The sequence below is a fragment of the Taeniopygia guttata genome, chromosome 27 (assembly GCF_048771995.1).
Source record: "Taeniopygia guttata chromosome 27, bTaeGut7.mat, whole genome shotgun sequence".
Classification (NCBI taxonomy): Eukaryota; Metazoa; Chordata; class Aves; order Passeriformes; family Estrildidae; genus Taeniopygia; species Taeniopygia guttata.
Genome location: NC_133052.1, coordinates 5,013,563 through 5,035,998, shown reverse-complemented (window position 1 = coordinate 5,035,998; position 22,436 = coordinate 5,013,563). Strand labels below are relative to the sequence as shown.

Here is a 22,436-nt window from a genome sequence, read left to right as displayed (position 1 = left end):
GGAGTCTCTCACTGGTTTTGCTTTCAAACCAGAACATAGAGAAACCAGCACATTGAAATATTCAAACACCTCTGATCTGAACACATCTCAGGTGCCCTATGGTGTCCTGGTGACTACACCAGACTGAAAACTTAAAGTTATTAGAAAGTAGTGGCATGGGAAACATATGTGTATGAAAATTCAGAATTTTAGATGCATATAATATACTTAGGCAGGTGGAGAAAAACAGAAATATATATATCTTAGCTAGTAAATTTGCAAAAGTACAGAACACAGTTTGTAACAGGAATGCAACATGTAACAGAACACATAAGAATTTAGTTGTTAAGTAAAGGCCATAAAGATAAGAAAACAGTACAGCAAGACTCAGGTATTGTTGAAACCCATAAAGCAGAACTTTTTGCTTAAGGAGCCAGCAAGAACCAGACTTCTGATTTTGGCCAGGGTGAACTGACCTGAAAGAAAGCAGAACCTTCACTGCACCTGCCCAGAAGAAAGGTCAAGCAGCGAACATCAAGGAAGATGATGTTACTTCATCAAAGACCCACTACCACCAGCAGGCATGGCACCGCCAAAGACTCTGGGCAGGGACGTGTGGGCTTGGGGGCTCAATGTGTATTTAAACCTGAAACCTGTCTCACCAGGTACATATGTCTTTGGTGGAAATATCCCCCATGCGTCCCAGCTGGAATAAAACATACCTGCTTTACAATCTTTAACTGTAAAGCCCTTATTCCAAAGTTCATTACAATTCTCACTAGCTCTGTGGGAGAGCTGTAGGGAAAGACACAAAGCCAAAGTGGGCTTCAAACACTGACACCTTGTCCCCACAGGGCCAGGCTCCTCCACAGAGCTGCAGATTGGCTCCTGCTCATAGGCCTTGGACACTCCCTGGAGGATCCCAGCATTTGAACCAACCAAGCCCTTGCAGATTGGGAACTGTCCCTCATGAAGTTGGAGGGAAATGAGAATCCCATTTTTCAAGAGAGGTTATTTGCTGACAGGGAAGTGCTACTGACCAACAGCAAATGTCCACATGGTGATGCCAATTAGCTGAAAAATCCTCATGTAAGGATAACAGGAACACTTCCCAGGAGCCAGGCAAGGCTGAGGATCCCTTTCAGCCCACAGCAGTTTTACAGTGGCTGAAAAAGCATTTTTAGACTTTGAGAGGCATTTTATATCTCCAAGATCAGATTCAGCCTGGAGCTGCACTTTCACTCAGCAACAAGAGGGTTCACAAAGGGTTAATAAACTGCCCAGGAGGAGAAACACCAGAACACAGGGATGGTCAGCTTGGAGAGCTCTGGGAGACCTTAGACCCTTTCAGTGCCTAAATGGGCTCCAAGTGGGCTGAAGAGGGGCTTCTTTGGACAAAGGATGGAGGGACAGGACAAGAAGGAGTTGCAGTGTGGAGAAAGTCTCTTCTCAGGCTCCTCAAAGAGAGCAGGCTGGAATTTGTTACTGCCTCCTGCAGCTGGGACAGGAAGGCCTGAAGCTGGTGGCAGGAGTTCTGAATTCCCAGGGAACACAAAGGAGTCCTTTCCAAGAGCTGCAGGCAGTGCTGGCCACTCCTGGGAATGCAGCCTCCAGGTATTTGCCACCCCTGAGGTCAGCCAGAAGCCAAACAAAGCTTTGGCCCTTTCCGTTCAGTCTGACATGGATGCAGCTCCAGGGAGTCCCTCCACAGCCTGGAAAAAACACGTTTTGGGGCACACACAGGTTTCCTCTGACATGAATGTGCTTCTTTGGGCTGACACCACTTCTGGGGTGGATTTGTAGAGGGTGAAATCCAAACTCTTCTGCCTTGTGCTGCTCCAGCAGCTGCAGAGGAAACCAGAGACAAAATTCTCCATGGCCTGGAGCACACTGGGCTCGAGGGGGATAATCCATTCCTGGGGATCAGCTGTGAGACCAGAAGAGCCTTGGGAAGCAGGGAATGGCTAAGGAACAAGTTGGAATGGCTGAGATCCTCTCTTGCACAACTGCCCCACCAGACTCAATGTGTGGCACTTGCCAGCTTCAATATAAAGTGTCCCCAAGTGCCACCAGCTGAGCTGACAGCAGTGGGGTGTTGGCAGAAGAGCCCCATCCCTGGTGGGAGTTCTGCTGGCATCAGCAGGTTGGAGTTTTAATTGTTTTAACATTCCTTAGCTAATGGAGTAACACCAGCCAAATTCAGAATCACAGCGAGGTATCCAGTCCTCTCCTCCCTGCACACACAGCTCTGGAATTCTGGAATATCCTGAGTGGAAGGACCCCCAGGATCGCCCAGTCTCACCCCTGGCCCTGCCCAAACATCCCAAAATCCCACCCTGGGCACCCCTGGCAGAGCTGTCCAAACCCTCCTGGAGCTGTGTGAGCCTCGGGGCTGTGCCCATTCCCTGGGGAGCCTGGGCAGTGCCAGCACCTCTGGAGGAGAACCTTTCCCTGATCTCCAATCTAACCAGGAAAATCCAGGAATGGTACAAGAGAGGCCTGTTATGAAGAGCTGAAGACCAAATCTGGGTCAGATCCAAGTGCTGTTTCCCCACACTTAGCACGCACTCAAGGTTAAAGAGATGCAATGAAGGAATTTGTAGTAGGAAAAAAAAAAAAAAAAAAGAAAGAAAAGGATGCTTTCAGTTCTTTTAAAGCCCCAGGAACAGTTTCTTTGAGTACATTTTGTAGCACCTCACCATTCCTATTTAAACAAAGAGAGGCAGAAAAACTCTTGTAACCTGAGCCAGCTCCATCAGCTGGTTTGTGTTCCATGGCAAGCTGGAAATAAAGACTCAACAATGCACTTTTTGAAGTTTCTTTTCTGTGTAAGGGATAATACAAGAGCAAGAGCCCAGGTGTTTTGTTTTACTTTACTGAGAAAGGAAGAGGGGAGGCAGCTTGGGAATGCATTTAAATCCAGCAGAAAAAAGATGAAAATCAGCATGTGTGAAAAGAATGGGAAACAGTGAGTGTGGGTCTGTATTTATGGAAAATTTCCTTTTTCTTTTGCAGCATTTGCATAAAGCCCAAGGCACAGAGGGAATAGATCTGTCTATAGCAATCTGAAGCCCTGAGTGTCAGAAGTCTCCATAATATGTGATGCAAAGGAAGCTTTTGAAAGAGGAATGCCTCAAAGCCTCGGAATTCAGAGCAATGAAATCTTGGTCATGCACAATAACACATCTGTACAAGGCAGGGGAGCATGGCCTGCAGCCCCTCTGTGTGTGACTGATTCCCTCCTCCTCTCCCCAGAGGGTTCCCCCTGCACAGCCCCTCTGGGGAGATCAGAAATTCCCAGAGCAAACAGCACAAGCTCAGATGCAGGAGCAGCTATTTGCTGTAATATTGGATCATTTATTTTGCTGGTCCAGGGCACAGCCCCAGGAACACTGGTACATTCTTAGCAATGGTTATTGTGAGAATTTTCTGATGTGCACCTTTGTGTTAAAAGATTTTCCGAGGCAGCTGCACAATAGAAAAGATTTTCTTGTCTGGTTCAGGCAATGTCTCAGATTGGCTGGTGAAAAATAATTGTTTAGGATGCATTTTGTAAATAGGAATTTATGAGAGAAACAGGAAATCAGATTACAAGGATGTCTCTGGCATGTAGTGATAGGACAAGGGGGAATGGCATTAGCCTGAAGCAGGGCAGGGTTAGATGGGATTTTGGGAAGGAACTCCTCCCTGTGAGGGTGGGCAGGCCCCGGCACAGGGTGCCCGGAGCAGCTGTGGTGCCCCTGGAGCCCTGGCAGGGACCAAGGCCAGGCTGGACAGGGCTTGGAGCAGCCTGGGATAGTGGGAGGTGTCCCTGTGAAATGTAAACTTTAACAAATTTAGAGATTTTAGAGGAGCTAAGATTTTAGTTAGAAATAAGCCTTACGAGAGCTAATTAAAATAATAATAATAAAAGAGTAGGCCTTGATGAAGTTAGGAGTTAGTAGTTGACTAATAATTAATTGCTTGTCAGCACAATGTTGAGTTAGCTGGGTTTATAATGAAGAACACACAAACTGACAAAGAGCTTTTAGGAACATAAGACAATTGTGGGCCTCCTCTGTTCTGAAACCAATTGCAGACAAGGAATGGGAGTTCTACCAAGAGTTCATTTGTCATATTTGCATTGAAAAGGTAGAAAGGTCAGAACGAGGAAGACTTCATTGACTTCCTCATTTTGGGACCCCTCCCCATGAAAGGGACCACGACCCATTTCAAGGAACAAACTACACATGCTTAATGGCTTTTAGAGTGATTAGCATACGAAGTGAGGAATGGGATGTACCAAAATGATGAATATGCATTTGTATTTTGGGTATTCAGTACTTGTATGGATAAAAAGGCTCTGTAATCACCTGGAAGGGGCGGTGTGGATTTGGGAGCCCAGTGTGTTGAACAAACACACACTTTCTAACTTTAAACTGTTAGAGAGTTTTTGTCCGTCACAGTTGGATATCGATACTAGATCAATATCCATATTTTTTTAAATAAATCACCTGCCATGGCAGGGGTGGCACTGGGTGTCATTTGAGGTCCCTTCCCAGTCAAACTACTCCAGGACTCCCCATTCTCTGCAAGGGGGATTCTCAGGCCAACAAGAGACTTGGAGCAAGAACACGCTCCCTGTGTGACTGCTCAAAGCCAAAGGAGATTCCTCTTCCTGCCTCTTGTGCTCCTCTGCACCACTCAGACTCCTCTCACTGCTCCTCCCTGTGCCCTGTGATTCTTTCCACAGTGAAAAATGTCTTCATTTATTGTATGAATTTCCTGAATTTGTGCTCCAAATGCACCTGCATTTCCTGACCAGGCATGGAGGAGCTTGTAGCCAAAGGGTTCCCACAGACTCACCAGACTTGGTTCTGCTCCATTCTCGCCCTTTTTCCCTGCAGAAAACCCAGCCCCCAGCCCCTGTCCTCCACAGGAATCAAGTCTGATCTTATCACACCAAAGGGAGGCAGGACAGCTCCGCTGGAGCCCAGAGCAGGTACAAACACAGGGGACTGGATTTTCAGCTGGAAATTACCATTTTACTGGCTCCAGGAAGGACACAAACCCACACTGAACCGTTCCCTTCATCTGTGGGAGAGAGAAGTGTTTGATCAGCATTGGGCTGTCATTAAACCCTCCTGGAATCTGGGAGAATGAGTAACAATTCCAGGGAACGTGGAGCTGCTTTGCTGGGGGAAGGGAGTGGGAATTCACATCACTGCATGGACCGTGCCAGTCTTTTCCCTGAATTTAAGCACACCAGACTCCTTCAGCCTTGCCTAACCCTGACATCTGGATCCAATAGGAATTTGCAATTCTAATTTGAATCAGCCACACTAATTGTGCTTTTTTTTTTAATTTGGCTGCACTATTGATTTTACAAGATATGTAGTGCTCTTCCACCTGTGTGCAAGGCTCCTGCTGGGAGCTGCTAATGGAAAAAAAACACCTCAATTAGCAAGAATTCCCTCTGAAATCCTTGAAAATCCAATATTTCTGATTAGTTTGTTAAAAAAATCTTATTAAGAAATGCTTGGTGATTTCCCTAATAATATCAAGGAGCAGATCCTCATGCTGGGCTCCCAAGAAGAGTAATCTCTCCCTGCCTCCAGCAAGGCTCCAAATTTTCACCATGCAGGAATTAATTTCCCAGCCCCTCCCTGCAAGCCACAGAGGAGAACTCCACTCCTGTTGTAGCTGCATGCAGCAAATGGAGCTTTGGGAAGAAATTAATGATGTTAATCCAGATTCCAGGAGGAGAGGGGTGGAGAGGAACAGGGAAAACATATGATTATTTCCTCCCTCTAGTTCCATCAGGCAAATTAACTTCATCTCCTGCTTGTCCCTCTTCTGCTTCAGCCTTGGATTCACATTGGCTGAGCCAAGTATCTCCTCCTGATAAATAGAAAAAATGTTCCTTCTGCAGTTCCTGTGGCCCAGCACCTTAACAAGAGGTGGGTGAACCCAAAACCACCAAGGCAGTTGTGTTTGGGACACGAGTCAGAGCTGGCTCCCAGCCTGCTGGTCTCTCTCCCACAGGGATAATCCCATTTCCTGTGCTGAGCATGTGCCCATGACACCACCAAACAAACACACCAACTCAGCAGGGAATTAAAGCAATAAATGCATCTGCACACGGTGGCCTCTGCTTTATTTGCAGATAATCACTGCAGTTCTCGTGAGCCAGGCTTGTCACTGGTTTAGGAAAAGGGCTTTGTCTCCCTTTGTACTTGCAGTGTTAACGACACGGTCTCAGAGCGGTGGAGGGACCTGCGGGACCTGAGCTCTGCCCAGAGCAGGGCCAGGGTCTGCAGGCCAGGCTGGGCTCCACGCTGGTGCTCCACAGCTCCCTGAGCTGTGTGAATGACTCTGTGCTGGTGCCCTTGTCAAGACAGCAGGGAAGCAGCTCCAGGGGAACTGTGGCTGCACCAGGCGAGGTTCAGGTTGGATAACAGCAAAAAACTCTTCACTGAAAGAGTGGTCAGACTTTGGAAAGCGCTGCCCAGGGGAAGGTTGGAGTCACCATGCCTGGAAGTGTTCAGAAAATGAGTAGAAGTGGCACCTGGTGATGTGCTTTAGTAAAGTTCAGTCAAAGGTTGGATCTTGGAGGTCTTTTCCAACCTTGGAGATTCTGTGACTCTGTGATTCCTTTTCCAGAAGCATTTCTGAGTGAGGGAGAACTCAAGAAAGGAAGCACAGGCTGCACTTCTCTTCTTCCTTGTCTCAGTCAACCAAGGAACAGCTTCCAAACATTCCTGCCATGCTGAGGACGCTCAGATCCAAAGTTGTGATCCCACTGGAAAGGCTGTGCATCCATCCAAGTTCATTCCTCATTTCTTCAGCCACAGAGCTGGGCTGGAACAATTCCACGAAGTCCCGACAGAGCAGGATTTGGTACAAACAATAACTTTCCCCACCGAGGTTTGTAAGGACTCAGTGAGCAGCTCTGAAGTTTAAAAAACACCTCCTCTATTCCAGTTGGGATTGTTTTGTTCATTTTGTTCTAAACACAACAGGGGATGGGGAAAATGAAAATGGGAAGTCATCAGCTGGTGGGAAACAGTGAGGCTGAACACAAAGGAGACTTTCCAGCCTTGGAGGACCCAGGAGCTCTAGAAATGAATGTGAGGAACTCTTTCCTTACGATCAAACCTACCCTTGGCTGAGGAGACGTTGCTCCCCACCACTTTCTTGGGAAGGGGGACGCTGCCTCAATGAGCTGACCTTTGATCTTTCTGATGTTCCAACCCCTGGCAAAGCACCAGCTCTGGCAGGAACTGTCCATGTGGTGCACTGACAGCTCTGCAGAGCCAGGAGAGCCCTTCTCCCTTCCTCAGCCTTCCTTTTCCTTGCTTTCCTGAGCCTCTGGACCGAGCTGGGGCCACCCAGCCCTCATTCAGCACATGCTAATTCTGACATTTCCACGATGTCTGCTGTCAGCACCAGCTCCTAATTTAAGCTGGCTGCAGAAACGCCTCCTGCATTCCAACCAGGCTGGAACTGGATTGCTCAGAGAGGCAGCTGGATGGGCTGCAGTACATCCAGTCACCCCCTGCTTCCATGCATGGGAATTGCTGAATCACTTCATTTTCCCCCTTCTTCACCTCCCAGTCCAACTTTTCATTGGCAGCCACAGTCACTTGAAAAGATTTTACTGGCAAAACAAGTCCTTGCTGAGTTCAAGCAGGACTTTTGCCCCTTGGGTTTCTGTATCAGCCTGTGGATGTGGAGGGGATGCTGCAGGAGTCGCTGAGGAGTCAGTGGAGCTCAGAATCCTGATTTTTCTTGCATCCCCATGGGGCCCCGTTGGTCCCTCACATCCCTCACTCCTGACACAGCTCAGCTCTGAGTCCCTCCTGTGAGGTGAGAGGGCTCTCGTGCTGCTGCAGCCTTTGTTAAATGCTGCAAGGGCTGCCCTGCCTCTCCAGAGCTTCATCTTTGAATACCTGGGACCGAGTGCCCCAAGGACACACCCTGGGGTCTGGGTGGCCCTGGAAGCTGACACAGGTGGGGACAAATCATGAGAGTGCTGCCAGAGCTCTCAACCACCCGAGGACTTCAGCCAAACCAAACCTTCAGTGTGGCGCCTTTTCCTTTTGCCACACTGGGAAAAACCAAAAGGGAAAAAAGGGAAATAATACAGAAACTCACTAACTTTGCCCTGAGTAAAACAAGCTCTCCCCAGGAGGCTGTAGAGTCCATCTCTGGTTGAACCTTTGCAAACACCACCTCCCCAGTCACCCATTTCCATCTCCTGCTGGACTAAAGACTAAATCCATTCATAATTCTGCCTCCCACTTCATAGCTGAGATTCATAATCCAGAACATTGAAGGAAAAAACCCTTAACACTGAGCTGAACTTGTGGGGTTCAGTGTCTGCCTCCCAAGATCAGCTTCCCTTGCCATAGGGGTGGAAATCTCCAAGGGATAAACTGACAGCAGGATCATATTCCTCTGAATTCAATTATCAAAACCGAGACTGGGACCTTTCAAATAATTGGTGAGGTTCTTGGGACCTAACCTTAGGGTCTGAGTCCTTAAGGTTGGCAAACACCTTTAAGATCATCAAGTTCAACCATCACCCAGCACCACCACCCTATTCACACTAAACCACGTCCCCAAGTGCCACATCCATGCGTTTTTTGGACGCTTCCAAACATGGTGACCCCACCCCTGCCCTGGCAGCCTGTGCCAATCTTTGCAACCATTTTCATGGAAAATAAATTCCCACAAAGAAATTTTATCTTCTCCATGTGCAGGAATTCCATCCCTCGCCTGTGAGCCACAGGCGCTGCTGGCACAGTATCAGGGAGATACAGGGAAGTGAGAAGCCAAGGAGAAAGTGGAATATCCTGAATCCAGACTGTATCCAAACACAAATCATCACCTGTGTCCCACCGAGCCCTGCGTGCAGGTCATGGCTTCCACACACCCGTGTGACTACAGTCAACAGCAGCCATAGAAAAAGGCAATCCAAGGAACAGGCCTGTCTGGTGTAAATAGGAGATTTAGGCACTGTCATTCAAATCAGCCTCAGTCAGCTGCTGCCTTTCCTTGGATCCACTCCCTGTGCCACAGCAAATGGAGTCACAGCACATCCCGGCTCCCCAGGATCCACAGAGGGATGTGGGAGTGCCTGGAGAGGCAGTGGAACCAGGCTCAGGCACGGAGGAGGAGAAGGTAGTAAATGGGAAAAGGTGATTCTCAAGCAGTCTGTGCTGCTGGAATACCTGGCAGAAGCAGAGAGGAACTGTGAAGGGAATTAAACTGGCTCCTGTCACACTCCCAACTCATACTTTTGCATAACGAGCCAGAGTCACTGTGATTCTGGTTTAGCATTTTATGATGTTTAATCCCAAAATTTGACTCTTCCCTCTCACTGCTGGGGATGAGAACCCCATTAGTGCTGCATCGGCTTAGAAAGCTTCTAATTGCTTGTATTGTTATATTTGCATATAGAAATGTCCATGTTTCCAGGAGAGTCCTGTGAATCTCCAACTACCCCAGGGAGAGCCTCAGGAAGTTATTGAGGCCAGCAAAGGATTTCTCAAGTTATCTGGGAAGTCACACTGCTGGGTGGACCCATGGGCAATTTCCCATGGCAAAGGAATTCCTTTAATTAATTCCTGTTTAAACTGGAGCACTGATTTTTCAGAACCAGAACCAGCTGATCCCTCCTGGCCTTACAGTCTGTTCCAGTGGGAAGTCTTGAGATCAAGATTAAATTACTTTCTCAAGGCTCTATGGTCTAGAAGAGGAGAGCAGGGGCTGCCATTTGCTGCCTTGTGTTACTCCTGAATGGTCACTTCTAGCTGGTAAATGTGTAATTCTTGAGAAGTTCCTTCTTCCACATTCCAGACAGACGTTCTTGAGCAAAAGGAGGCTTTGCCCCAGCACTCTGCACCTTTCCCTGCTCAGGGGTTGCATTCCCCTCATGTTTGAGGAGTGCTTAGGGAAATCCCTGATGACTGGGGGGAGTGAGTCTGTCCTAGGGAGGAGTAACAGTGCTTGTAATTGTCCTGCAGGATCCTGGAAAATGTCCTGTTTCCATTTTCCTCTGCTACCATTGAATTTGAATGCAGGAGAGTCCGTTGATATTCATTATTCATCTGTCCTTGAATTTTTAACCAACACGTGCTGGAGATCATTCGGTATTTAGAGAGAGCTGGGAGTGCACAATGATTCAGCTGGGCTGGTATGTCCTGCCACACTGCAGGACCATTTTCAGCAAAAAGAGGTGGCTGATCACCATCATCAGGAAAATTGTTAAATTTGGCAAGAAAAAGATGCCAGCAGTCATCTGCTGCATGAGATTGAAATCCATCTCCCTGGGCTGTGTCTCCAGAGCTGTGTGATCTCCACCACCCCAGTGTGAGGGTTCTCTGCTACACAGGCCTGGTGTTGGCCCTCTCAGAGCCCAGGGACAACATTCACCACAGAGATTAAAAAACAAAATTAAATCTTTGGAAGTAACCTGAGAGCTAACTGCACCTTTCTTTGAAAGCATTTGGAATTCAGCTTTATTTTCTCATTTTTCCCTCTATAAATACTTTGCAGATCAGATTCATATTTCAGCTCTATTGGTGTCTTTAGCACGCCTCACTTTTCAAATAAGAATTGCATTGTTTGGAGCATTGGGAGTTTTTTTTTCAGCCACAGCTCCTGGAATCAGAAAACTGTGAGAATCTCAGTTTGCACTTGGAAGTGTATTTGTGGCCTTGTATTGCAAGGGAAGTAGGAAAATACCATTCAAATGTCCTGAGAAGGGCTGACAACTGGAGAAAAAATAAAATAACTTTTCCAAAGAAAATCCGTACTAATTTCCCCCTCCCCCTACTTTTTTCTCTTTTATTTTTTGTTTTTAGGGAAGAAGGAAATACAAAATATATGTCCTTCTGAAAGCCTGAGCCCCCTCCTTTTCCTGGCTCAAATATCCCAGGGCAGCAGGTTGAGAAGCAGGGTCCAGAGCTCTGACTCCATCCCTGGCCATCAGAACCCATGGCCTGACCCAAACCCTTGCAGGGACCTGACTCTGACCATCTCAACCACATTCCCACCACATTCCTGCCCCTTTCAGGAGCAGCTGGAGTGCTGGGGGTGCTTTCTGGAGCAGCCCAGCAGGTACCAGGGTCATGCCTGGTCTGTCTCCGGGTGGCACAAAGCGCTGTCCCCCCTCAGCCCAGCTCCTTTTCCAGCTCCTCCAGGTAATTCCAGCAGACAGTGATTCCATCCTCCTGCTCTCCTGGGCTCCCAGTCCCTTCCCACTGCAGCAGCACTTCCAGGACGTGCTGTGAGCAGGGCTGACCTTCCCACATGTCCTGTCTTTTTAACTTATGGCTTCTCCCAGGGAACACCAGGCAGGATTCTGCTGCCGTTAACTCAGAGCTGACCCTTTCTCAAGGCTCAAATGCTCACGCCTAGATCCAAAAGAAGAAATTATCTCAGTAATGCTAAAAATCAATGAGAATTAAGCATCTCAATGCTTTGCAGAGTTGGTCTTTTGAGGTGACAACTATTGAGAAATATTTGAGTTTTAATGAAAATCTGAATTTTCTGTAACCATGGCAATGGGAAGATGGATTGAGCTGAACTTTTCATCATTATTATTTCTCTGAGGGCAGAGACAGAAACAAAGTTCTGAGTAAGGAGAGCCTTTTCAAAAAAATGTTACGAATATTTCAGCTGTGTGAAGAATGGAAAAGCCATTCCCAGAGGAATGGGAATCTCTGGGAAGTAATTGTGTCCTTTCTGCCTGGAATGAAATCAGTATCAAAAATGGGATTGAAAAGGATATGTATTTATTAGCATACATTCTGTATATTTTAGATCAACTTTCCTTCTGAATGACTTTTCATTTTTATTGTTTTGAACAATAGTCCAAGGCACTTGATTTGGTACTGGACTTTAATCCACAGGGGCCTGAGTATCTCACAAGATAAATGTGATCCCGTGGAATTTCATTTTGTATTTGCCATCACAGAGGATTTGCTAACACTGCCTAAACCCTCTGTTCTGTTTCTTGGGGCAAAAATCCTACACCGATCTTGCTGGTAGAAGAGAGAAGAAGTGAGGTAGACACACAGCATGAAAAATCCTCACTGAAACTCGGGCTCAGACACATTCCCAGGCAGCCAAAGCTGGGAACTGTAATGAGCAGCATTAGGAAATATCAATATCATTACCAGAAAGGCACACAAGAGATAGAGAGCTCCAGTTAATAGGCAACAAATTTATTCCAGAGCCGGGTACGTGAGGTTAACAACAACCAGTGTTATTCCTAGGAGCATCTGGAGCTTACCAGGACAGACACAGCCTGATTTTCTTGCATTGTAGCTTTTATTGCACCTTGAAACATCACTCTGAAACGACTCTTTCTCTTCACCTACTAATAAGTGTGCTTTGGAAATTCATTTGGAAATCACAACCTTTCCATTCCCCGGAATTCCAGATTTGCATGTTAATTTCCAGGAAAATTGTCTTCTGTCATGGTTTGACACGGAAAAAGAATTTTTCCGGAAGGAAGAAGTCAATTTGGGCATTGACCAGTTGAAGGTGGACACTCCTCTGAGAACACAGAGGGGTTAAAAGCAGAATTCCCAGGAGAACTCGCTCTCTTTGGTTCCAGTCAGTGTGCAGTGCAGGGCTCTCCCCTGCCCGGCCGTGGCTGGGTTGGGGAGGGGAAGGCCCATGGCCTGACTGAGGTGGGCCCAAGGGTGGAGGGACTGGAACCCCCTGCAGATGGAAGGGTGGAGAAATCTGGGATGTCTCCATTCCCCCAGAGTCTCTCTCTCTCCCAAGAGAGAAAAAGAGACGGCGGTGGTTTTGCCAGCAGTTCACCGCGGGGAAGAAGAGCTGGGGGGGGCCCACAAGGTGCCCAGACACCTGTGGGAGCTGGAGCCTGGGCAGCGAGCCATCTCTGGGAGTCGGGACTTTTAACCCTTCCTGAGAAATGAAAGCTTTGTGAAATTTTTCTCCTCCTCGGTTTGAAAGAGAGGAAGAGAGACAGCCTGGGACCTGGGATGTTGGAAGGAGAAATTCTAGGTGGGAGGAGATGATGGAGTGGCTTTTGGCTGGACTTTTTCTTGTTAGCCACAGACTGGACTGATCTTCTCCTCCAAGAGAGACTGTATTTTAGGAGGATGCTGGTGAGCCAAAGAGACCTGCTTCAGCTGGGAAAAGACAGAAGTGGAGCGAACAGAGAAAAGTTAGGGAGGTTTGTGGTGGTGCCCCCTGTCTTCAGAGAGGAAGAAGAGAAGAAGATTTCTGTTCGTGGATCCTCGGCCCCAGGGGAAAATGGGGGGGACTGTGGTCCCAAAAGATGAAAAACTGAACTGTTGTTTTTTTCCTTCTTGACAGAGCATCCTTGAAAGGAAAAAAATCCTAAAAGCAGTCTGTCCATCCATGCATTGGTGGTGAGAGCACTGTGCATGGAAAGGAGAGGGTCACACTGGCAGATTCTCTCCGGGCGGTGCCACGTGTGACATGGAAACACAAGAGGTGGCAGCTGTGTTTCCTGGGGGTCTATGGTGCAAGGGAGACTCCTGTCTCCCCTGATGGACTCAGTATTGATTATATTGAAGGGTGAATACTTGATTAAGGGTCCAGATTGTGTCTCACTGTGGTTTGTTGGAATTGGTGTGGGAGGAGGAATGTTTTGAAAGGTTTTCATTTTGGATTTTGTGTCTGTTTTTCTTTCTTTTTTCTTTTATAGTAGTATAGTAGTAGTAGCTTAATAAAGTTTTTTCCCCTTGTTATTAAGCTTGGGCCTGCTTTGCTCTGTTCTCGATCGCATTTCACAGCATTCAATTGAGAGGTTGCATTTTCATAGGGGCGCTGGCATTGTGCCAGTGTCAAACCATGAGATCTTCCCAGACCTAAGGGAACATCCCCATGTTCCACAGCAGGATGGGCCCATGGGGACACTGGAGAACAAAGGGAGAGGATGAAGTTTCCAACACATCACTGCTACTTCAGCACAAAGGGCTTTCCTTGGACCAGCAAAACTTATTTTCTTGATGCCTGAATTATGTCAGAAGGGACAATTAAGCATCAAGATCCTTTTTCAGAGCTGAGCTCTTCAAAGCCAACCAGGAAATGGAAAGATGGATATCTTGGCTTCCTGCTGGTCTTTGAAGAGCTTTACCACCCCCACAGCTGATCGAGCATTTGAAGCTGGTCTTAAGGAGAAGTCTTTGCTAAATCTGGAAAAAAAATTCTGTCCAGGCTGCCTTCTGTATGGACTGGTGTGCAAAGCTCTCTGCTCCTGATTGTGTTGCTCTTGGAACAGCCCAAACAACCATCATCTCAGCCTTATACATTCTTTACTGAGCTTGGCTAAATAAGCAAGAGATAAATCTACTGGTAATGCAATTAAGTGATAATTATAAAGAAATGCATATGCAATTACTTCCCCATCCTCATTAAAGTTGAATGAATGCTTATGGGTTTAACTACCTTTTAACTACAGAGTGCAGGAAAGTTAATTAGAGAGTTGTGAAATTTTACATTTTAACTTTTCCTAGAGGAAGGGTGACAATAACTGCTTGGGAAGCAAGGCCTGGAGTTCTTGGAGAGAAAAATACAGCCACACGTTTTGTACAAAGCAATTAAGAGTGCAAGCAAAGTGTTTTAATAAAAATTCAATTATACATCTATTACATGTGCAATTCCCAATTGCAGCAGGATTTTTATCTGTGATAGACCCTGCATTTCCATCAGAAAAATCAACTGGAGATGGTTTCTAATGAAGCTTTAGTAAAAGAGTGCAACAAAAGAGATAAAGTCTTATTAAGAGCAGCCAAAAGAGAGTTTCTGAGTGTGATGTGAGAAAGGCCCTGAAGAGCAGTATTGCTGGCACATGGAATTCAGTGCTGGCACATGGAATTCAGTGTTCCCAGGAGATACTGGGGCCTCACCCAAGTGCCACAAAGGTGACTTTGCCCAGAGACATGGAAGGGGTCTGGCTGCCAAGCATGTGGAAATGGGGAGAAATTCCAGTAACACCCCAAATAACACCGTACAGTTTAGGTTTCCTATTGGTGCAGAGTTCTGAGCTGTAGGTTTGGGGTAGCCATTTCAGCACACAGCTGGTTCATGGTACTGAGTGCTCCCAGGAAGAGCTGTGCAGAGATTAAACTAAATTAAAATAAATTAAATTAAATCACATATGAGAACAGCAGAAGCTGAAGGGCCAGGAGCAGGGAAGTTTGGGTTCTCAACCTCTTGCTGTTCTTTGGGCAGTTAATCTGCTGAGCACCAACCACTTTTGGTGACACTGAAAATAAGCCCATACATCCATAAGTCTGCCTATAAGTCATAATTTAAGAAATATAGATTAAAAAAACAGGAAAAGGTCTGGGTTACCAGAGGGATGAGGACAGTCATTGAGTGTGAGTCCTTCTCCTTATGGAGCTCCCAGGCCACAACCTGTGAGCTGTTCCCTGGTCACAGGTGCAGGAGAAGAGCACAATGTTGGAGCCAGGTACTGTGGCAGTGAGCATTCCTGGGAGAAAAGCTTCCAGGGAGAGAGCAAGGAGCCAGGCAGACTGCCCTGCTCAGAGTCTGCCTCACTCCTGGCACATTGCCACCCCAAAATCATGACCAGGGCAAGATTCCACCCCAGAGACAGCCTGAAAGTTCAGCACCATCAGGACAGCCCGAGTGCTACAAAAAGGGCACTTTATCAGCTGTTCTTTCCCATGGCTGGGAATTTATGGCTGAGGAATCATTCAGGGCAAAACTTTCCAAAGGTTTCAGGGAGGGGAGGATTATGGTGAGGCCAGAGTTTTGGTACCATGGGGCTAAGGGTGGGGACAGAAAAAACGGGGTTGGGGTGTGGGTGTTTGAATGTGGTCTGTGTCCACATCTGGTGTGTATCAGGGGTTTGTGCTGCCAGACACAGTGGGATTTATTTGGGAGAATTGAAATTTCTGGAGGTCTGTCTGTGCCCATCTGGATGATCTCAAGGGTCAGGTAGAGACTCACTGTTTTTTTATCTTGGTTCTTTCCCTATTTTTCCCTGTTTGCCCTCAAACACCTCCACCTCAGAACAAAAGGGAACTGAAAAGCACCTGCGTAACACATTTCTGAATCTCCTGGTGATCCTTTGGGTGAAGTGGCTTCCTACACCATCTGCCAGCACAAAGGAGAAATAGGAAAGGTCAATCCAACACCTTGACTCTGGCATTGTTTCCTGCACCCCTTGGCTTTGTTTTCCTCTGAAGCTTGGGATTTCAGCCTCTCAGGCCTTCCTAATTTCTCCTTCCCTCAGCCAGGGTCACTTGGCCTTGGCCCAGAGCAGCGTGGAGAGACAAATTGGTCTTTTATTGGGACAAAGCGCTGAACTGCTTGGAGGGCTGGGAGATGGCAGGAGGTAGTTCAGGAGCTGCTTCTCTTCATTTTCCATGGCAATACCCAAATATAAGGATGGGTTTAATAAAGGGCCTCTTTCATCAGTTTCTTGTATTGCGGAAAGCCACAATATTGCTACGCTTTATTGCAGCAAGTGAAGGCAAACAGAGAATAAACCCCCAAGTCTGACTCTTCCCACTCTCTGATCCACCAGGAAAGAGTTTTTGCCTTGCAGGTGATTCCTGAGGCCGAGCTCCCAGTTCAGGGTTCAGAGCACAGCAGTTGCTGGGCACAGGCAGACTGTCACTCCAGGGTTAAACCCATCAGCCTTGCTGGAAGCTGAGTTTAAGATATCACCAAAAGCCACCTCCTACTTCCTCAATGCAAACAGATTCTCCAACACTGGGTTGAATCAGAATCTCTTTTTAAATCTCAGAAGGGTCTGATTTCCACCTGAACTTCTGGGTTTGTTGCACAACAAAAAAGTCACTGAATCAGACAAATTTAATTCTGTCATTATCTGGGGACAGAAATTTACACATTTTTGTTCATAAGCATTCAAGAAATGTTACTGCAAGTGTTAAATTCACTCCAGAGTCCTATGAATAATGAGTATCTCTGACTGCATGATTGTATTAGAATTTTGGTGAGGTTTTTAGTCTCTTCATTATAGGAATATAATTATGTTTGGTAATTGCCACAAAGTTGCAGATCTCTGGCCTCAATGTTTTTCTTTGATTTGCCATAGAGGCTTTGTGCTCCAAGAGCTTTTGTAAATGGTGTGAGGTTTGTGCAGCATTTTTAATGCTCTCAGTGACTACACCCTAAAAATTCCTGGTGTCAAAGTTCTCAAGCATGAAAGAAAATGGTGTTACTGACAGCTGTCTGTGCTGGGTCTGATGGGGCATGGGGGGTGGTGGCCAAATTCCATATTTTCCTGGATCCATAGGGTACCAGGAGTTTTCCCCAATAAGCAAACTTGGCCCAGGACAGTGGAGGTGGATCCGTCCCATGGCCTTTGGGCAAGGAACATGAGCAAACTCTTCTGAGCACTGACACCAAACAAAGCCATCAAAGCCTCAGTGGTTGGAGCACAGGGACCTCCCCAGAACCCAAATCAGCTCTTTTCCATCCTTAATGGCCTTGTGAGATGCCTGAATGGGCACAGAGGGATTCTAATCACCTAAATACCATTTATTTACCTTTGTACTTCAGCAGAAAATAGGACAAGAGACTCCTAGAAACAAATCCAACCCAAACTGGAAAAAAGAAAATTCTCTAGCAGAAAAGTAGACTAAACCTGGTGTGTCCTGACACTGTCATGCAGAAACACTTTAATTTAAAGCAGCATTTAACACACAACGGTGCCATAGGCAACATGAAGATTTTCTGTCATATCTCGTTTATGCTCCAATGCCGCAGCAAAAAGGAAGAATTCCCTGTCAGCACAGCAGTCCTTTTCTTTCAAAGGCTAAACAAAAATCACCAAGGAATTGGAGGCACTGATGAAGAAGGCGAGATGGGAAATATCCTGATTTTCTAGCCCTGTGGAAAATGTCTTACTTAGCAGAGAAGGACTAACAGGGGCCAGCAGGTTTTGCTGCAGGACTGGGGCTCGGGTGCCGTAGGAATTTGCCAGCTTCCCACTGGGCTTGCAGGGAGCAGGCTGGGGGTGCTGGCTCACAATAGGTGTGCATCTCTCCATGGGACCCTGGTACCACCCTCAGGCATGGCTGGAGCAGCAGTGACACACAGGGACAGACTCCTGCAGCTCCACTTCCAGCTCAGAAAGCTGAATCTGTGATCCAAGGGGGGAGTGGGGACTAGGGGAGTTCAGCAATACTTTGAGAAGGATTCCCCACCCAGAGAAGGAAGGGGCCATTCCCAAAGGCCCAGCTGCCACTTTGCTCCCAAACACCACAGGGGAAGTGCCCAGGGCCAGGCTGGACGGGCTTGGAGCAGCCTGGGCTGGTGGAAGGTGTCCCTGCCATGGCAGGCCTGGCACTGGGTGGGCCTAATGGTCCCTTTAAGCCAGTCCATTCCAGGATTTCCTATGGATGATATCATTCTTTTTCTCTTACCACCAAGGCAAGCTGTGGTGTCCTTGTCTCCAAGCACTTCAGCAGAAAGTCCTGTTAGCCTCTCTATTTCCATCCAGCCCCCAGCCAGAATTCAATTGAAAAACAGAACAGGAAACAAGGAAAATGCTCAGCTGCTCCAAACTCAGATGGGTTTGAGGAGCTGGGCTCCTGCCATCAGTGCTGATGGAACAATTGGGTTGGCCTGCTAGAAAACCTTTTGCATTGAAAATTATTCCAGTGCTGTTGTGTTCCATCCCTCAGGAACAAATCCATGTCTCCATCACAGATTCTCCAGCATCCCCATCCTGCTGTTTGATGCATTGGGACAGCCTGAGCTGGTTTAAAGAGCAGCAGTCCGTGTTCCATGGCCTGTTTGTGGCTGTCAGGAAAAAGTCCTTTGGGAGGCTCTGGCAGCAAGGACTTGGAGAAGCCACGGACATTTTTAGGAGAGAAAGGAGAAATTATTGAAGACAAGGCCTGAAGAAACTGTCTGGATTTATGCTCAGCTATATTTTTCCTTGAAAATGGAACCATATCTTTCTTGTCACTGCACTGATTAATTAACCTGCCTTTTAATGTCAAACCTGAGACACTTCCAAGCCAGTTGAAACTTTCATTCCTTTGCAACAGTTAAAACTGATAATAAGGACTAAAATATCCCAAAGCAATCTCTCCAGCTTTCCTAGAGGAGGTTTTAAGGCTGCAAAGGATGGTTTGACTCATTCTACACAACCCTTTGAATTTTCTGACAGTGAACCTCCTAGAATTTTGTGTTAGAAACGCTGATAGGGAAAATTCATCATGGCTCTGGATGTAAATTCTTTATGTGGGGATTAGAGACTGGAAATTTGGTCCCCTGAATTTCCTCCTCTACCTGTGAGCAGGAATGGACCAAGTGGGTTTGGTCTCCCCTAGGCTGACTTGTACCTGAGTACTTCCAGCATCCTCCTCAATTCCTCCCTTCTAACGGTGCCAAAATCCAATTTACATGATGTCATGGCTAAAAAGGACGTCCAGAAATCCCACTAGGCCGCAATCAAAACATCCTGATTGCACTCAGATTTGTTCTGCATTAATTATAACACAGTACAAACCAACTTCCTACTCCCTGCTTTGGTCTTTTTAAAAGAATAATCACTAGAAAACCCAGCATTAACAGCACAAAACCATCCAGGGCTTCAGGAGTCCCTCAGAGTCTGCCTGGGGCAGAATGACCAGGGCTGGTTTAATACATACATTAAATACCTGAAACACCAATCTGAAAATCCCATGAAACATTTTCAATAAGATTACATGACGAAAACATCAGGATTGGAGCATTACCAGCATTAATATGGACTGGAAATCTCAGCCCAGAGCCGGCTGGAAATGGTGCATCTGCTGCCACACTGCTCAACAACAAGCACTGGTGCATTATTAAAGCAGTGTTCTGAGGAAAATAACACAATTTTGGGCTGTTCTGCCCTGGGTGCCTGCCTGGCTGCCTGTGTCCCTCTGGGGCAGAAGTGGCACTTCATGATGGGGTTTATTTGGCGTGGAGGGATTCAAAAGTTGGACTCTGTGATCTCAGATATCTTGTCCAACCTCCGTGAGTCTGTGATTCTGTGGCTGTACATAAAATTCCACATGGAATCATGGAATCACTGAGGTTGGAAAAGACCTGCCAGACTATCGAGTGCCCACCCTGTCCCCAGCCCAGACTCCTGAGTGCCACCTCCAGGGATGGGCACTCCAAACCTCCCTGGGCAGCCCCTGACCCCCCTTTCCATGGGGAAATTCCTCCTGGTGCCCACCCTGAGCCCCTCAGCCCCTCCTGGGGCTCCAGCCCCTCCCAGCTCTGTTCCCTGCCCTGGACAGTTTGTCCAGACTTTAACCCTGCTGTGGGATAGCTGGGATTTGGGAAGATGCTTAGTACAGTCTGCTCTCCCCAAAACTACCAGAGCCCTTACAAGTCAGCCCATTTATCATTCCAGAGGGGAATTTTCCCACCAATTTTCAAATCAGAACTTCCTCAAATCCCAGAGCTAATCAGCCACCGATTTACTGATGGGTTTTTCTCTATAATTTCCAAGGCTTCATCTAGAGGCTGGGCTGGGCTGGGAGTTCCTTTGTGTTCTGGAGTTCTCTGAATGGATCTGAGTCAGGGTATTAAAGGGGCTGTCAAATTAAAAGGACAACTTCAATAGAGCCAAGTTTAGTGCTTGGAGGAACTGGAGTAGGGAAAAGGAATGCAAATAATTCACCACTAATGCAATTTTTTGTTGCAATTTATGCCAGATCTGAACAGATACTTTGCAAACAGACTTTATTTTGTTTCTTCTGCTCTCAGAACATTTAAATGGTCTCAGTTTTTATAAATCCGACATTGTCTGTGTCACACTGAGATCTGTCTGTTTAATGTTCAGGAGAAGTGTCCCAGAATGGGCTTTTCTGTGCCTGGGGGCCTGACTGAGCTGAGCCAGGCTCTGAGAGATTAAAGGGGCTTAATGTGTCATGAAAGATGGGGGAATTTCAAGAAATGTCTTCATCAAGGTGATTAAAGCTGCAGGTACAGCCTGATGCTCTCCCCACATGTCAGGTGTGAGAGACAGGGAAAGGAGTGATTTCCTAAGGTAGATGTTTTCAGATTGGTACTTCAGGAAATGTAAAATCCCGAGAACACCACAGTGACAGAATTACTTGACAAGGAGAAAAGCAAACAAGCACTTGTGAGGTAATCAGGAAGTCTCTTTTCAGAAGGTCCCAGGGTGAAAATAGCCTTTCTTGAACTTGGAAACAGGAGAAATAGAATAGATTTTAGTTAGAAATAAGCCTTACGAGAGTTAATTAAAATAATAATAATAAATGACTAGGCCTTGATGAAGTTAAGAGTTAGTAGTTAACTAATAATTGATTGCTTGTCAGCACAATGTTTAGTTAGCTGGGTTTATAATGAAGAATACACAAACTGACAAAGAGCTTTTAGGAGCATAAGACAATTGTGGCCTCCTCTGTTCTGAAACCAATTGAAGACAAGGAATGGGAATTCTACCAAGAGTTCATTTGTCACATTTGCATTGGAAAGGTAGAAAGGTCACAAACGAGGAAGACTTCATTGACTTCCTCATTTTGGGACCCCTCCCCATGGAAGGGACCACGACCCATTTCAAGGGACAAACTACACATGCTTAATAGCTTTTAGAGTGATTAGCATATGAAGCGGGGAATGGGATGTACCAAAATGATGAATATGTATTTGTATTTTGGGTATTCAGTACTTGTATGGATAAAAGGGCTCTGTAACCACCTGGAAGGTGCGGTGTGGATTTGGGAGCTATCCCGCACGCTGCCCGGCGTCGAATAAACACACACTTTCTAACTTTAAACTGTCAGAGAGTTTTTGTCCGTCACAGTAGGATATCGGTACTAGATCAAGATCCATATTTTTTTAATAAATCATCTTGGCGACCGCGGCAGGACATCACGGGGACGTGGCTGCCGAGCCCGGTGGCAGCAGCAGCAGCGGCAGCAGCGGCAGCAGCGGCAGCATCCCGGTGTCACACGGAGCACACCCGGGACCCCTCCTGTTCTCCCGAACCCCCCGACACCGGGGCTCTGTCCCGGTCCCACAATATCCCAGCACCCCGGACCCGACACCGGGGCTCTCCCCCGGTCCCGCAGTGTCCCAGCAGCCCGGGACGCTGGGACTCCGCTGTTCATCCTCATGAAAGGTGCACATTCCCCCCGGGCTTCCCTGCAGCCCCAGCTTCCCCTCAGTCAGAGATCGTGTCCCCTCCCTAAGGGGTGCTTCCCCCTCTCCTCGAGCTCCCACCGCCTCTCCCCCTCAGTAGCTGACATTGTGCCCCGCCGGTATTTCCTGACGGATCCTCCCTGCTTTGGTGGCCACGGCTTCCCTCGGGCAGCCGGGATTGCCGGCGGTGTGGGAGGGCACCGAGAGCCCCCCCGGCCCAGCAGGGGCTGATCTCCCCCTGCTCGGCTCCGGGAACCCCCCAGGATCCGGGTGTGGTAGATAGGGACAGGCGAACGGAAGATCTCGGGATG

At 47.2% G+C, this 22,436-nt stretch overlaps 1 protein-coding gene across 3 annotated transcripts in view; it reads right to left on the bottom strand.

Moving 5' to 3' along the window:
- Window positions 1-22,436, bottom strand: part of ASIC2 (acid sensing ion channel subunit 2) — a 417,185-nt gene that overhangs the window by 326,341 nt on the left and 68,408 nt on the right. The gene's annotated exons all lie outside the window — the stretch shown is intronic.